At 43.0% G+C, this 16,679-nt stretch overlaps 1 protein-coding gene across 1 annotated transcript in view; it reads left to right on the plus strand.

Annotated features, from left to right (window-relative positions):
* The window catches only part of SLC2A13 (solute carrier family 2 member 13), a 300,012-nt gene that overhangs the window by 269,540 nt on the left and 13,793 nt on the right, over positions 1–16,679 (plus strand). The window lies entirely within an intron of this gene.

Raw genomic sequence — 16,679 nt, forward strand, 5'->3', positions numbered from 1 at the left:
TTTAAAAGCATTCTGTTGCCTGGTAGGTATGGCATGGCTCAGTGGTTGAGTATCGACCTATGAACCATGAGATCACAATTTGATTACCAGTCAAGGCACATGCCTGGGTTGTAGACTCAACCCCCAGGAAGGGGGGGTGTGCATGAGGAAGCAGATCAATGGTTCTCTCTCATCACTGATGTTTCTATCTCTCTCTCCCCCTTCCTCTCTGAAGTCAATATTTTTTTAAAAATAAAAGCATTCTGTTGCTGCACTTCCCTGGCATGCATTCTCCATCTTTTGAGTTGCTGTTGTACAGACCAATTTGTAACCTTGGTTTTCCCAGCCCTTTGACCGGCTGGTAGCTAACGCAGTGTTTTGTTTTGTTTCTTGCACTGTAATACTTGTTTCCTTTATTTGGTTTACTCTGCCAGGAGCAGTGGAAATGAAACTCTTTTTTTACTGTAATTTCGGAGATGACTCTGGGTAGATTCCTGTAAAAGTATACCTTGGGGCTGCTCATGTTCAAAATTAAAGAACAGCAGTGATTCCCCAGGAGGTTGTACTTTCCTGGGGGAGTGAGGATGATGGGATTGCATACAGTTTGAAGACAGGCAGTAGCTTTGTTTCATTAACCTGATTTATTTTGGGAACCATTTATACGGTATTTTGAGCTTCACTTAGTACTAGATTGTGAGCGATTTTTATGTTCATACAGAGCTGTCATGGGAAATGCCAGAAATGTGTCCATGAGTCTCTCTTCTGCCTGATCACTGGCTGGGGTGTGTCCGAGAGGCCTGTGTATGTGCCTTGTGAGGAGGGTGAACACAGGAGGCTGGGGGAGCCCAACCACGAGAGAAGCACTGGCTTTACAATTAGAAAAAGTTAAGGGGCTCTTCCTGTACAGAGAGGTAAGCTGTAAATGCTGATGAATGAAGTTACTTGGGAATATAGCTTTTAATTTACTATCAGGTGGCTCCTTTGGCTTTCAGTCTCTTATTCAGGTTAATTGATCTTCGTTTAATAATCAGAGCCCCTGTATTAATCTGTTGCAGTGTAACAACCCCAAAGCTCAGCAGCTTCAAACAGTGAACATTTTTTGGTGCCAAACCATTTCTGTGGACGAGGAATTGAGGAACAGCTTAGCTGAGAGGTGCTGCTCAGTGTCGCTCACAGGTGGCTGTACAGGGTGTTCACTCATGGGCCTGGCGGCTAGTGCTCCTTGTTGTCAGGCCCTCGTTTCCCTTCACGTGGAGCTGTCCTTTGGCTGTTCTTCCGGACGTGGCAGCTGGCTCCCCGGAGCGAGTGCTCTGAGACAGAGTCCAGCAGAAGTCATAGTATCTTCATGAACGAGCTCCAGAAGTCACACTCCATCCCTCTACTTATACAGGCTGACCCACAGGGAGCTCCCCCAGCTTGCAGGCTGACTCCCACAGCCCCAAATAAAACTCACGTTTGAAGTAGATTTTAATCAATGGCTTTTATATTCATACTACAGGCCCAGTGCACGAAACTCATGCACGGGAGGGGCGACATCCCTCAGCCTGGCCTTCACACTCTCTAATACAGGACCCCTCGGGGTGGTGTCCAACTGCCAGTTTCGGCCCGATCCCACAGGGCATCCCTCTCGCAATCCAGAACCGCTGGCTCATAACCACTTGCCTGCCTGCAGGCTTGATCCCCCTAACTGCTCTCCCCTGCCAGTCTAATCCCCCTAACTGCCTCTGCTTTGGCCCTGCCACCATGGCTTTGTCTGGAAGGATGTCTGATCTAATTAGCATATTACCCTTTTATTAGTATAGATGGATGGAATGTATGGGTTGAGTCATGACCATTCTTTGTTGTTTTTTAAAAGAATACTTTATTGAATTTTAGAGAGAAAGGAAGGGAGAGGGGGAGAAACATGGATATGAGAGCCCAACATTGATTGGCTGCCTCCTGCACGACACCTAGCCTCCTACTAGGGATCCAGCCTGCAACCTGGGCATGTGCCCTTGACCAGGAATTGAACCAGCAACCCCCTGGTGCATAAGATGATGCCCAATCAACTGAGCCACACTAGCCAGGGTATGACTGGTTTTTATTAGGTGTCTGTGTATGGCTATGTTTATCATAATTGGTATATAACTTGTAGCCTTTAATGCATTTGTATCTTGGACTGTGATTAGATTATCTGATTTGTGTTTCTTATTCTCACAAAATAAAAGCTACTGATATGAGACAACAAAAATTAAGGATGCAGTCGTCCCCATCATGTGTGTGAAACTGATGTAGCTACTTTAGAAGAGATGGGTTATTGGATTAGCTTCTCATTTTGTGTCAAATCACCACTCACATGCTTTTCACATATTGCCGTTGTTTATGGAAAAAGAAAACCATTTTCTGTTACAGAACCATAATATTAATGAGAAAATATTGAGCTGAAATAGGAAAATAACATTATAATTATAGCTCAGGAAATACAAGTCAGAATTTCAAAATAATTTCAGTGTATGCTGAAAATGTTAACATTTTTTAATGTTCTTCAAGATAATTACATTGCAAATATAATACAATTTTTACCATTGTTTCCCAGGGAAAGGACTTAGGGATGCTTGCATGCTTACTTTAAATTACACAAAGAGATAGGATTGTATTGTTAGCATCAGAACAAATACAAATAATAAAATGAATAGTTCTTTTTAAAAAGTATATTTTTATTGATTTCAGAGAGGAAGGGAAAGGGAGAGAGAGATGGAAACCATCAATGATGTGAGAGAATCATTGATCAGCTGCCTTCTGCATGCCCCCTACTGGGGATAGTGCCCACAACCCAAGCATGTGCCCTGACTGGTAATTGAACCTACAACCTTGGCATATTGGGGTTGATCCTCTCACCAACTAAGCTATCCAGCCAGGGCCGCCGCCTTCTTAAAAAAGCCCCTTTAACATTCTTGTAGTATTGGTTTGGTGATGATGATGAATTCCTTTAGCTTGTCCTTGTCTGGAAGCTCTTTATCTCTCCTTTGATACTAAATGATAGTCTTCCTAGGTAGAGTAACCTTGCTTTTGTAGGTCCTTGCTTTTCATCACTTTGAATATTTTGTGCCAATCCCTTCTGGCCTGCAAAGTTTCTTTTGAGAAATCAGAAGACAGTAGTCAGTCGTAGGAGAGCTCCCTCTTGTACATAACTAACTGCTTTTCTCTTGGGGCTTTTAAAATTCTTTGTCTTTAACCTTTGGCATTTTAATTATGATGTGTCTTAGTGTGGGCCTCTTTGGATTCATCTTGTTCGGGACTCTTTCTAGGCATGTACATTTATTTCCTACAGGGTGTGAAGAAAGTTTTCAGGCATTATTTCTTCCAATAGGTTTTCAATCCTTTGCTCGCTCTCTTCTCCTACTAGCACCCCTATGATACAAATGTTGGTACACTTGATGTTGTCTCAGAGGCCCCTTAACCTATATTCATTTTTTTTTATTAAATCTTTATTATTCAGATTACATTTGTTCCTCTTTTTTCACCCCCCCATAACTCCCCTCCTCCCAGTTCCCGCCCCACCCTCCACCCTCACTCCCCACCCACTGTCCTCATCCATAGGTGCACGATTTTTGTCCAGTCTCTTCCCGCATCTCCCATTCCCCTTTCCCCCCCAAGAGTAGTCAGTCCATTCCCTTTCTATGTCCCTGATTCATTATAATCACCAGTTCATTCTGTTCATCAGATTATTTATTCACTTGATTCTTAGATTCACTTGTTGATAGATGCATGTTTGTTGTTCACAATTTGTATCTTTACCTTTTTCTTCTTCCTCTTCTTAAAGGATACCGTTCAGCATTTCGTATAATACTGGTTTAGTGGTGATGAACTCCTTTAGCTTTTCCTTATCTGTGAAGCTCTTTATCTGACCTTCAATTCTAAATGATAGCTTTGCTGGATAAAGTAATCTTGGTTGTAGGTTCTTGGTATTCATCACTTTGAATATTTCTTGCCACTCCCTTCTGGCATGCAAAGTTTCTGTTGAGAAATCAGCTGACAGTTGTATGGGTATTCCCTTGTAGGTAATTGAGTCTCTTTCTCTTGCTGCTTTTAAGATTCTCTCTTTGTCTTTTGCTCTTGGCATTTTAATTATGATGTGTCTTGGTGTGGTCCTCTTTGGATTCCTTTTGTTTGGGGTTCTCTGCGCTTCTTGGACCTGTAAGTCCATTTCTTTCACCAGGTGGGGGAAGTTTTCTGCAATTATTTCTTCAAATAGGTTTTCAATATCTTGCTGTCTCTCATCTTCTGGCACCCCTATAATTCTGATGTTGTTACACTTGAAGCTGTCCCAGAGGCGCCTTACACTGTCTTCGTATTTTTGGATTCTTTTTTCATTTTGCTTTTCCGGTTGGGTGTTTTTTGCTTCTTCGCATTTCAAATCTTTGACTTGATTCTTGCGCTCCTCTGGTCTGCTATTGGGTGTCTGTATAATATTCTTTATTTCAGTCAGTGTATGCTTAATTTCTAGTTGGATCTTTATCATAGCATCGAGGGTCTCATTAGTTTTCGTGAGTCTCTCATCAAGTTTATTGGCAGCTTCTAGCACATTATTGCAAGCCCTCAAAATTGCGTTTTTTAGCTCTATATCCTCCATTTCTGTCATGTTTTTTTGTCTCCGCATTTTTTATGCTTTCTTGGTGCACCCCCTTGTGGTCTTTGTGCGCAGTCTTGTTCTAGTTGAGCCTTGATTGTTGTAGTTAATACTAGAGGGATTTGACCACCAGGCCGACTGGCTGTGAGAATCAGCTGTGTCTGCCAGGAAAACTTCTGTCCTCTGGAGAGGTGCTAATCTAGCCTTTGCCTGAGGCTATCCGGCAAATGGCTCTGTGCAGGGCTTGGGCGGGGCGGGTTGCACGGGATCAACAGGGCGGGCGGAGGGAGCAGTTATGGCTGCTCTCAGTTCCGTTCCCAGAGGCTCTGCTTCTCAGAACCCCAGCAACGGCTGCAAACCTCATAGAGAAAGCTGCCCTCACGTTCCAACAGATGCCAGACAATCTCGCTTCTTCCGTTTGAGTCTGAGTCCCTAGAGACTCGCCCGGATCTGGAGCTCAGAGTCTGAGACTCCCTCCTGATTGAAAACGACAACCGCACCCTCAGCCACTAGCCCGCTTTGTGCGTGCACCACCACACCTTTATATTTTCCTCACTGCGCCTCCTCTGAGCCTCGGTATGCTATTGTCTTTCTTTCTAGTTGAAGAGTCTCTCCTCAGCCAGCCTTCTTGTGGTTCTGGGTGATGTCCGTTCTGTCTTTTAGTTGTATTTTTGAAGTGGTTGTTTGTGGCAGCAATCTCCGGTGTTTACCTATGCCGCCATCTTGGTCTCTCCAACCTATACTCATTTTTAAAAATTACATATGTAATACTTTCTTTTTTTCATCTTTCTTTTTTTTTGTTAATCCTCACCTGAGGATATTTCTCCATTGATTTTTAGGAAGAGTGGAAGAGAGAGGGAAAGACAGAGAGAAACATCAATGTGAGAGAAACACATAGATTGGTTGCCTCCTGCACAAGCCCTTACCAGGGCCTGGGCCAGGGAGGAGTTTGCAATTGAGGTACATGTCCTTGACCAGAATCCAACCCAGAACCCTTTGGTCCACAGTCTGACGCTCTATCCACTGAGCCAAACCGACTAGGGCTATATGTAATACTTTCAACAATAAATAATTATTTTTTTTAAAAAACAACAAAACTTTTTGGTTGTTTCTATCTGATGTTTTTCAGTACACCTTGTCTTCCAAATCACTGATTCAATCCTCTGCTTCATCTAATGTGCTATCGACTTCATCAAATGTATTCATTATTTCAGTTATTTTATTCTTCATTTATTTTTTATGTTTCCTTTCTCTTTGTGTAATTTCTCACTGAGTTCATCTATTCTTTCCCTAAGTTCATTGAGCATCTTTATAACCAGTGTTTTGATCTCTGTATCTGATAGATTGCTCGCCTCCATTTCACTTAGTTCTTTTTCTGGAATTTTGTCCTGTTCTTTCATTTGAGACATGTTCCTTTGTCCCCTCATTTTAGTTGTCTTCCTGTGTTTGGTGCTATGTATTAGGTAGATCTGTCATATCTCCCAGTCTTGGCAGGGCAGCCTTATTATTATGAAGTAGGTGTCCTGCGGGGCCCAGTTACACAGTAATCCTGGTCACCTGAGCCAGGTGCTCCAGCAGTGTCCCTGTGTGGGTTTGTGTGCCCTCCTGTTGTAGTTGAGCCTTGATTGCTGTTGGCACATCAGTTGGAGGGATTGACCCTCAGGCTGACTCTGAGAACTGGCCATGACTACAGCAGATGGGCTGTTGTGTGGGGTGACCCCACAGAGTCAGGGCTCTGGTACCTGCGGAGTCTAACCTTTGAGTGTTAGACTTTGTGGAGCTACTTGGGTAGTGCCCTGGTGTGGTCTGAAGCAGGCCTTTTAAGAAGGGCTCTGGTGCTGGCCAATGTCAGCAGCTGGCTGTGCTTGGCCTGGAATCACCTGGTAGAAGCTTTAAAGGGATCTCTGGTTGGAAGTTGCCTGTGCTGGTCTTGGAGATGCCTAAGAGAGGCTATCCTGTATAATAAAGAGGTAATATGCAGATTAACCCTCATGCCCTCACAAGATGGCTGCCTACAACCAGGCCAGCAGGGGGGTTAGTGAGGGATGACCAAATGACTGAACAAGCAGGCTTCGTGGGGCAACCAGGCTGGCGGGGGGGCCATGAGGGGTGACCAGGCCAGCAGGGGGGGGCAGTTGGGGGTGACCAGGCTGGCAGAGAGGGGCAGTTGGGGGTGACCAGGCCAGCAGGGAGGGGCAGTTAGGGGAAACCAGGCCGGCAGGGGGATGCAGTTGGAGGTGACCAAGCTGGCAGCGGGGGGCAGTTAGGGGCAATCAGGCTGGCACACAGAGACAGTGAGGGGTGATCAGGCTGGCAGGGGGGGGCATTTAGAGTCGACTAGGCAGGCAGGCAGGCAGGTAAGCAATTAGGAGCCAGCAGTCCAGGATTGTGGGAGGGATGTCTGACAGCCGGTTTAGGCCCGATCCCCAGGATTGGTCCCGGATTGGAGAGGGTGCAGGCTGGGCTGAGGGGAACCCCACCCCCCGTGCTCGAATTTTGTATACTGGGCCTCTAGTACTGTATAACAAGGCCAGCTGCCACTAGTGCCTGGCTTAGAGTTGCTTCGCAAGAAGTAAAGGATATTTCAAAGTGAACCACTGCTTGTCTGGGGTTTATGCACCTTTGAGAGACTTTAGGGAAGTCCACAGTGCAAGTTGATACTGGCTGCTTGTGAGGAACAGCTGCCAAAAGAGATTGAGGCCTGTGAAGTAGTCTGGTGGGACAGGGTCTGAGGGAATCACCAGGGTGGGGTGAGCAGTGTTAGTTTGATGGTGACTCACATTTGGAGCCCACCTGCACCTCCAGGCTGAGTGGGGGGAGGACTCAACAAAGGGACACGGGTGTCTGTCAGCACTTCTGTCCTGGACGGAATTGCCCCTCCACTTTCCCCTGAAGCCAGACAACTCAGTTCGTCCCCATATGTCCTGGTGCTTTTCGAGCTGCTGTCCCTTCACTGGAGCTCTGGGCAAGTGTCTGTGAGCGAGTTAGTCTGTACTCGGGCCCTTTAGGTGGCCTGAGTCTAACAGCTCTCCTTCTCACCCAGACAGGATCCATGCTGTGTTCACAGCCAGGTATTTCCAGGACCCCCCTTTCCAGCACTGGTGTTCTAGGCTGGGCAGCCCAGTGTGGAGCTGAGAACTCTCATGCCCTCCCGATTTTTAACTACCACACATGGGTGTGGGGCCAGCCTGTTTCAGATCGTATCTCCTGACAGTCTCAATATGACTTCTTCTTTATATCCTTAGTTATAGGAATTCTGTTCAGCTAGTCTTCAGGTGTTTCTCAAGGGAGGCAGTTCTGTAATTTAGTTGTAATTTTGATGTGGTAGTAGGAGCAAGCAAGCACAACAGCATTTACCTACTTTGCCATCTTGGCCAGAGTTGCCCCGTTTTACTTTTAGACAGGAAATGCTAAGTCTCCCAAGTGTTTCCATTCACCTTGCATCATGACCCACTTATTTATTCACAGGCCATCTTCTCTTTTACCCTTTCCACTTACTCATTTTAATCCTAAAATTTATCATAAAATATTTCCAAAGGACAGTGCTTACATTAATGAATCGGACTAAGAATATGTTTATTCATGATTGCATGATAAGTAAACTTGTTCTAAGAAGGAGTAAAAGGGAAGCTAAGGAAGTATATCAAAATGTTATAAAAAAAGATAAAGAGATTAAGACTGAGATAAATAAAATAAGCTGAAGGAAAAGAAAAACATAATGTCCTAGGAATACAGATGCTGATATTTCCTTCTCTTTTAGGAAACACATCATATCCACCAGGGATATTGTAATATGTATAACTTTATACCAGAAAAAAAATATTTTTTTGTCTTTTGGCCTGCAAATGCAGGCATTTTAATAACAACAACGATAATTACTGTTGTTTTCATAATAATTTCATTATATGCTAAGCATTTTTAAATGAAGACAGCCAGTCTCAGGTAGGTTAGATAACTTGCTTAAACGTCATGGGTGGGAGCTAGTAAGTAGTTGAGCCAGAATTCAAACTTAGGTGTGCTCCTGTGTTGTTAACCTCTGTTCAAATCTGGCCATATAGCCAACTCCATTTCTTCTACAGCTTTTAACCAGATTGAGTTACTCCTGATAGATCGTCAGGGGTTTTTACCTTAGCATCTAGGTTGATTAAATTGTGCATTGCAGAGCCACAACTTTAATTTTTGTTAAAGAAAAAACAGTTACAGAAAATTTAATTGTGGCTAGGATTTGAGTCATATAAAAATGTTCTAAAGTTGATGGGACCAAAAAAGAGCTCAAAGTAGGCCATTTCCTGAAATCCAATTTGATCAGCACTTTCTTCCAGGGAAAAGAGTCTTTGTAACTGTTACAGGAGAGAGGATTTAGATAACATATTTAACTCCTGGAGCTATCTCCCACACTCCTCATAGGGTAAGAGATAGTGCAAAGAATGAGTCACTCACTAAGGTTGAGCCCAGATTTAATATTCTCTGTCTGAAGTTTTCGCAACTCCTAACATTTTGTGAAACTGGATTTTCTCTCTTGTGATTAGGGCAGCCAGACTGATCTAACCAACCCCAGAGGACCCACGCTGAACTGTGTTCTGTCTATGCCAGTGTCTGCTTACAACGTGCATTTCAGATGCTCTCTCTCCCTTAAGAAATAGAACATTGAGACATATCAGCCCTAGGGACCCTCTGGGAACATTTCTACCCAAAGTAAACACAGGCTTTTCTCAATTGGAGAGTTCCCTTTACTTTATAATAAAACCGTACCCGGTCTCCCTTACATTAGAGTATGTGCTTTTCTCCTGAGGTGTTTTTTTTTTTTTTTAATTTTCTTGCTTTATTTCTAAGCAAGTTCCATGTCCATAGTGACCTTAACCCCACAGAGTACAAATTCATCGAGGGCCCAAGATAGAGCCCAGACACTAAATCCCAGTTCACATGTTCATGAGATGCCCCATAATCCAAGATTGCCCATTGCTTACACACTTGCTCAGAATATTCCTCATTAGCAGGCATTAAAGCCAAACACCTAGACAACTCCACAAATAAGGCTCATGTGCTAGGCCTCTCGTTCAGGATATGTCAGGGTCCTGTACCAGCCCACCTACCCACTTTGTCCATTGCTACCAGACCCTTTGCTCTCTTTCTGAGAGAAGTGCCACAGATTTCCACTAATATCTCTCTGGTGTGTGTGGGTGTGTGTGTGTGTGTGTGTGTGTGTGAAACATAAAACCTCCCCTCTCACCTGCCAATTTTTTCTGTGTATCTAGTCATTTTAATTGGCTCATAGCTTATAGTAAATGACTATTGAATGATGGAATGAATGAATATTTATATTCATCTATTCTAGTGTTTATTCTCCAACCTCGAACACAACAAACATTTATTTGTTGAAATAATTAATCAAAGGAATAATTACTTGGAATTAAAATATATGTAACTATATTAAATATCTGCTGTAGACTATCAAAGTATATAATGATTCATATGAAGAATAAAGTAAACATTACATTACTAATTATCTTCTTACCTAAAAGGTTCAGTGTTTTATTGTGACATTGTCAAATGGTGAAAATGAGTTATTCATTTAACATATATTTATTGAGCCCCAACTGTGTGCTGGCTGTTATGCTAGCCCCCAAGGCTTGGGGTGATGGTAGTGAGTGAAGGGCAGGGGTGCCAGGCGAGGCTGGAGAAGGAGGCAGACTGTCCCGGTGTACAACATAGCGATTCAACATCTATAAATAGACTAGATTTTAATGGACCTGTGAAGGTATATATTCATCCAGATGGTAGGAAAACCATCTTTAATTTAGACAGAACCAGCATTATTTATGGTTTAGGGATAGGGGCCATGACTCAGGGAGTGTGCGTGGCTTCTAGAAGCTGGAAAGACAAAGAAATTAGTTCTCCTTAGAGCCCCGGGAAGGAACACACACACTCTCTTGAAGGATTGAGACACATCTCTGTTTTATGATTTTGTTTCACTGCCGATAATCAGTATGGTGTTTCAGAAGTTTCAGTAGAAACCAGGAAGTGAGAAAAAGGCAATTGCAGTTAAAACGCTTATAAAGCTATTATGTTTTCACTTTGCAGAAATTTGAGATAATGTGAAATGGCCTTACAGTTAATAGTTTTATGATAATGTCTTTCCATCTCTTCATTGTTGACTAAATTGTGTCAATAACTAATGGCACAATTTATTTTTTAAGTAATTGCTGAGATATTCTGTATGTATTTTCATCCTCTATGCAACTTCTGGGGAAATACTTTTAATTCCTTAATGACATGGCTGTATCCGATACAGTCATTATGGCTCCGAGTTTCGGAATAGGTATAAGACTGCTTGACACTGCCATCTTCCTGCATTGGCATCACTGCTCCCCTTGTAATACACGTGTAGTGTTTCCATCACTGCCCTCATCTCAGTTACCTAGCTATTGAGATTGGTATGAGATGTTTTAACTTCCAGCTCAAATAAGCATCGTTTCTGTTCTAATTATCGTGTTGTGCTTTGGGGCAAAATGGGTACTGAGTCCAAAGAGAATGTACAAGACACAGAGGCCCAGGTCTGCCAAGTGCTGCTCATTTTAATTCCTACTGCTCTGTGAAAGCAATTTATTCCACTCATTTGGATATAGATTTTAGTGACATACATTAGCACTGACATTAAGGCAGAATTCTGACTTAGGGGAGACTTCAAACAGAGTTTTTATCTCATTTTCCATTTAAATTCCACAAAAAGCAAGGCAGCTCGAAGAGAGGTTTTCATATATGCATGAACTAGTCTGAGGATTACATTGAAGGAAAAAGGAACAGAGAAGACTGGGTTTCAGACGCTTCCTCTGCTGTGCAGTCTTGGGAAAGTCACTATTTCTGAAAGACGTGTCTCATGCCATCTGGGAGTAACGATGCTAATTCTTTGGACTATTATGGGAATTACGGTAAAAGAGTGAATGTATAAGGTGCTTTGTATATGATGAAACTTCATACAAATATTAGTCAGTTTCATCAAGTGAAGATTTACAGCTAACCAAGGACATTACTGTTGCGAGCACAGCTTCCATATAGAAGCCCCAAAACTCACACTTGATGGAAGGCAGCTGGAGAAGGGGTCAGAGAGAGCGGTAGATGGAAGGCAGCGGTAGGTCAGCTACATTCATTCCCAGGCACCTGCAAGTAAAATCAGCGAGGGAGGGTACTGTGCAGGCTGTAGCGGTGGAAAGAAAATCAAGTCAGAGCCCTCGTGAGGTTTGAAACTCTTAAACCTTGAGATGCGCAGATGGCTTCCACAGTGCTTGATGAGGGAGCATCTTTCCTGTACAGCCATAGGCAGTGACTTTTTAATTAAGTAGAGATTCATTTCTTAGACTTAAAAAAATTGATAACAAATATCTGTCTTCTCTAATGCTTATAATAGAGTGGGAAAAGTGTTGTCAGATGCCCAAACATTAGCTTGATGGGAACTGATGAAAGTATTTTTATTGAACAAGCATTTGTTGATCACTGATATTATGTAAAATGTGCTAATATTGACCTATGAAGCTCAGGGAGTGAAGAGGGAGACAGAAAGGCTGTGTCCTCACTGGAGAAAGGTCCCAGGTAATGCAAGAGAATAGAAGTCAGGAAGGAGCGCGAGCCCTTCAGTGTGGAAAAACGTTGCGTCTCTGATTGGAACTGAGAAGGATGGTATAACTCACCATCGTGAGATCTTGCCACGGCAGTCACATGAGGCCAATCCTAATCTTGTTCCAAAGAAATAACTTTGGTCCCATTTCAAATTGTATTGATTTCATTTACTTTGGTATTTTTTTGCTTGAAGCTAGCCAACATAGTAATAAATAATTTAGGTACAATGAAATATATATATATATATATATATATATATATATAAAACTTATAAAAACTTCATTAATTCATTTTATAAAATGCCTTTTAAGGCTCCAAATTTCTAATGCTTTCAAAATTTAACCATGTCGATGATTTCATTATCTCAGTAATATAAAGGTTTTATTTTTACTAGAAAACAATAGTAGTTAACAAAATAATTATTTTTTGCACATGCCTTTTTGTGACCATCCTGCAGGACACCATAGTACATTAAAACGGGAGGGAAAGACGAGACCATAGAAAAACATCTCAGGCCAAGATCATCACATGGCCTGCACACTGCCATTCTTTTCCAGAATGACTCAACTGCAGACATGTTAGTTTAAATGTTGCCACCCTTGATGTAAGTTTGTTTCATGTCAGATTATTATATAGGAATTATGCCAGTGAACAGCAATTAAAGCGTGTGTGTAGTAATGAGTCAAGTTTGTATGGTAACTTTTGCTGGTGCTTTGACGGGATGCCCACAAATTGAAATTTCTCATCATCTTAATCCTCTGCTGGATGGGCCTATGTATCTTTATTTCTCCTCTGAAAAGAGCAAAGGTTTCCTCTCCTGGGGAGATACTCCATCCTTTTCTAGGTACCTCTCCACCACCACTCGCAGACTAGTAATCAGATCATAAATCCTGGGGCACTCATTTTGTCTTGAGGTGGTACCTTCATGATCTTGTTCAAAGAAATCACAGTCCTGCATCAGGGAGGGGAGATGAAATCGTGCCTCACTGATACTTCTCAGTAATGATTGGCAGGTAAAACCTGAGCAGTGGACCCAGAGGAAGAGGAGATGAGTCGCACCAGTAGCAGTAAACCTTCCCTTCCCTCTCCAAAAGCCTAGATCTCTTATAAACTCTTTTGGGAAGGGGGCAAAGTTCTGTAGGTTTTGCAATGAGCATAATTAGACAGAATTTGAAGTTTTGTGTTATTAGCTACAGGTGGTATTTCCTCCTATCCCTCATATATGAACCTGAAGCAGTTAAATTTCATCATAGTGAATAAAGGCACAACACAAGAAGCATGTGCTGTGTAGGAGGCAAGGAGTAAATTACCAGTGGTTCACTGTGGCAAGAGCAGTTGCACTATTTCGTTCCTTTGGTTATTTCCTTGGCTTAAGACTCTTTGGATATCTGATGAAGAGGTACCACAAAGTAATAGGCACAAATAGCTCTACATGTGAACTAGTTTGGGGGTGGGTGTTGAGTAGGCAAAGGAGAGTGGTTCCATATTCCAAGAGAACTGTTGCTTCCTAGATGTGTTATTAAAGGAAGCATTGTGGGTTCTATGACTGGAACAGGGGACTGATCATTTATTTGGTCTGCATGTCAGGTGTTAGTCTAGCCATTCTGCTGGTAAAGATTAGTGCTCTCCCTGTGCCAAAACACGACAGATGTCGCCTGCTTGCGACCTGCAGCTCTGTCCATGGAAGTGCCCTTTGAGCAGCTCCTGTGATTGTAGTTGTTTTTTGTTTTTGCTCCAGGATGTGGTGAGAAAGTGGCCCCATCAGAGAGCATGACATCTTCTAATCCCAACCCACACACTGATGTCAAAGTATTTGTGTTCTTTCTCCAGAGCACTGTGTTCTTCCACCAGCAGTCGCTAAGCTGGGCAAACATGTGGGTATTTTGCAGTAACATTTGGAATATACATTTTTTTTGAGCTGAGATTTCTAGTGTTTCTACTTTGAAGGTCAGGGGTGATGTCACAGGCTTAGTCATCAACTGTCTACGCACCACAGAGTGTACCCCTCTCCAGTCAGCACCTGCAGTTCTTGTAACATCAGCATGAGGATGAGGAGTTCCTAGGCTTTTTACGCATATAAATGTGTATGTATGTGGCCAGATAGTGAAAAGCCACATCAGAGCAAGCACAGAGCTTACCTGAAAATGTGCTACTTCCCATCATTCCCGCAAGAGGTCAGGCAAGGAACTTCGATAATAATGAATGATTGTTCAGTGAATTGTAGTGATTTGCTTGTTTGTAAGCATTCCCTCCCTAGAAGCCTACCTTTCTGTCTTTTTTGCTTTTTCCCCACCTGGCCTCTCCCCTTGTTTCCCTTCTGTCCCTTTTCCTTCCCCACCCTCTTCTTTCTTATTTTCTCATTTTAATATCTTCATAACTCAGAAGACTCTTTGTTTGGAAATGAAGGTTGAGGGTAATTAATCAGGAAATTTCTGATGCTGTTTTCTACTCAAAGCTAAATGCAAATATGAAGGCTGGCCATTCATTCAGTGGCCATTTACATCTATAGAGAGTACTCAGATGGACTAGAGCAGTGGTTGGCAAACTCATTAGTCAACAGAGCCAAATATCAACAGTACAACGATTGAAATTTCTTTTGAGAGCCAAATTTTTTAAACTTAAACTATATAGGTAGGTACATTGTTATTAACTTAATTAGGGTACTCCTAAGGCTTAGGAAGAGCCATACTCAAGGGGCCAAAGAGCCGCATGTGGCTCGCGAGCCACAGTTTGCTGACCACAGGACTAGAGGTTGAGATTTAAGAAAGCGGGGATACAAAATGACTATTCTTTTGGCAAAACTTAAATACATTGCTGTCTTTGTGCAGAGCAGTTAACACTGTAATCTTTCAGACAAGTCTATTAGGAACTCTTGCCGCTGATAAGTGGCCAAACCAAGACGCAAAACCATGCAGCCTGATTCCAGACCCTGTGGCCTTAACCCTGGTGCTGTGCTGCCTGGGATCAGAGCCCAGGATAGGATAATGCAGAGCACTGTGTGGTGACCGTATGAATGAGGAAAATGGAAGGCACGGAGAGGGAGGCACACACTCAGTGGTACGCAGACAGCTGATGACTAAGACGGTGACAGGTGAGTAGGCGGCATCTGTATTAGTCTTGAGGGCCGATTTTGACGGTGGTGATCAGGAGTGAGTTTTCCTTTCATAGAGGATATGAGGCGAGTGGCCGCTGGGGCTGGAAAGCAGGTTGAGAAAATACGTGGTCTAGTGTAGTTGGAGAAGGGGATCTGCACAGGCTGCAGCCAGGTTTTGCCAGCCCCATTTCACAGGCAGTTGGGATAAAGGGGAGTGGGAGGGTGTTGAGCAGCTTTGTGGCAAGAGCTCTAGAGGGCACAACTTAATGAGGCAATAGTTTGAAGAAAGGAATGCTAGAAGCAGGAAGAATAATCAGGAGACTGTATTTTTTTATTGCAGCATAACAGTATTACCACAAACTTAGCAGCTTAAAACAGCACATGTATTCTGTCACTGTTTCTGCGCCAGGAGTCCAGGCACTGCTTAACTAGGTTCTCACCGTAGGGTCTAAGTCTGTAATCAACGTGTTCACTGGGTTATATTTCTGAGGTAGGTATCAGGATAATCCTGAGTAGTTTCATCTGAGGCTCAAGTAGGAAAGATTAGCTTTTGTTGGCAGAATTCAGTAACTTTTATACAAGGACTTCAGTTTCTTGCTAGCTGCCCACCCACGGCTATCTCAGCTCCTGCAGACCGTTTCTCCATGAGCACCCCACACTGGGATCCACACATGCTGGCCTGCCTTTTCAGTGCCAGCAAGGAAGTGAGACACTTCAGCTAAACTATAACCCCACATATCTAATCACCTGTGTCCTGTCACCTTTCCACATTCTGTCAGAAGTCAGTCACAGGTCACTCCCACACTCAAGGGGAGAGGACTATCCAAGACCATGAACATCAGAAAACACAGATCTTAGAGAGGCTGCTCTGGTGACAGACAAATGTGGTTGATGACATACTCAGGAGTGTGAACTGAGGTGGTATTAATGCAAATAGGAAGACTCAGTTTCAACAATTATGCCTCCGGCCCAGCCGGCGTGGTGCAGTGGTTAAGCGTTGACCTATGAACCAGGAGGTCAGTGTTCGATTCCTGGTCAGGGCATATGCCCGGGTTGTGAGTTCCATCCCCAGTGTGGAGTGTGCAGGAGGCAGCTGATCAATGATTCTCTCTCATTCTCCCTTCCTCTCTGAAATCAATATATTTTTTTAAAAAAATATGTCTGAGAAATAAAATGATTTCTTCCTATCCCACATGAAGTTCTTTGTATACCTTATCTCATGTAAACCTCAAAATACCTCTTTGAGGTAGGTAACAGGAGAATCCTTAGTTCACAGATGAGGACACAGGCTTTGTAAAGCTAAGTGCCTATATCACATATATCCTAGCTTCAAGTCTGGGGTCTCAACCTAGATTTGAACGTAAGATGTCAGTCCCAGAGCTC

This window comes from Myotis yumanensis, unplaced genomic scaffold (assembly GCF_028538775.1).
Source record: "Myotis yumanensis isolate MYYU_CA2020_CCGP unplaced genomic scaffold, mMyoYum1.0.hap1 SCAF_3, whole genome shotgun sequence".
Taxonomy (NCBI): domain Eukaryota; kingdom Metazoa; phylum Chordata; class Mammalia; order Chiroptera; family Vespertilionidae; genus Myotis; species Myotis yumanensis.